The sequence below is a fragment of the Brassica oleracea genome, chromosome C6 (genome assembly GCF_000695525.1).
Source record: "Brassica oleracea var. oleracea cultivar TO1000 chromosome C6, BOL, whole genome shotgun sequence".
Lineage (NCBI taxonomy): Eukaryota > Viridiplantae > Streptophyta > Magnoliopsida > Brassicales > Brassicaceae > Brassica > Brassica oleracea.
Genome location: NC_027753.1, coordinates 16,963,846 through 16,965,287, shown reverse-complemented (window position 1 = coordinate 16,965,287; position 1,442 = coordinate 16,963,846).

Sequence of the window (1,442 nt, the reverse complement as noted above, 5' to 3'; positions counted from 1 at the left end):
TTGTTCGTCTGAGGAAGCGCACTCAACAAGCAGATAAGGGACCATGTAGAGAAAAGGCTCCATTACCACATCGAGTTCTCCTGGGGAGATACTGGAACAAATGCTATCCCAGACGACTATGTGCCTCTTAGGGATCGATATCCACATAGCAATCCAATGAGTGTCGTTGAAGTTCACTGGCGCATAGACATCATAAATATTCGTCCCCCAAACCTTGTTCGATTGGCAAAATGATGGTATAGTGCCTGCATAATAATTCCACGCCCCACCAGGGAGTCTTCTTCCTAAACCATTCTGATCGGGCTCCGAGTCCTTAAAATCCTTGTAGTTGAATCTCCATTGCCGAGCAAAGAGATGATCAAGGAAGCACATTCTCTCGCTCCTGAAATGTTGTGGGTTAGCGTCGTACCTCTTCCTCAGGACATTAATCCAAGCATCAATATGCTGCATATAAAATAGGGTACAAGTCAGAAGATATCAGACGACTTACTGGTAAGTCGTCTGGTAAGTCGTCTGGTAAGTCTTCTACGTAGACGACTTATTGGTAACTCGTCTACAAAAAGACTTATGAGTAAGTCATCTAAGTCATAGCAGAAGACTTACACAGTCCTCCAACCACTCTAAGGAGGTCCGGAGGATTTGATACCACCAAGTTCTACTTGTACGTGGTTTTTTATCGAGAGATGTTCTATAATGATTGCAAACATAAAATGTTGAAAAGCAATCAGTTTTTGTAGACTAAAGCAAGCTATTATGGGAAAAGCAAACACTTACGGACAAGTTTTCAACTAATCAGCAAGCTCCTTCAACTTCTTCTTGTCAATTAGTGCAAAAGGATTATAGCCTCGATAAAGCTTTTTGTTTGGAATGATCACTTTGGCCGTGCTGTTTGCCGTATAAGGAGATTGCTGTGACGCAGCAAGTTTCCTTGTTCGATCACTCTTTGTACGGCAAAATGTCAAAGCAACATCCCTCCTTTCCTGATATCTAGCATCCTCCTTCTGTAAATCCGAAACAGTGGATTGATTTTTTTTCAATAGAACAAGGCTCGGTTCTGGAGCTTTATCTTTCGAGGAACTAGCATCTGCGTGCACATCTGGACCTTTATCCTCCGGCAAGCTCTTCCTTCCCGCGTTCGTCCCATTAACACTTTCATTCTGCAATATACAAGATGGGTTTATACAATAATAACCAAAGATCCATTTCAAACAATAATAACCAATGACTTTGTCCAAAGATCTATTTCATATACTATAAACAAAGCACACATGTTCTGACATACAAGAAACAAAGCAAATGCAACTTTTCAGTTCTTATTCTTAAGACTTTGTCTAGTCAATCTCTTGTTGGGAGAGGATTCGTTACTAACCCCGGGTTCGAGCGTCGGTTTACGTGGAGGGGTAGTGTTTTGAGCTGATGTCCCTTTCCGTTTTGTGGTGATA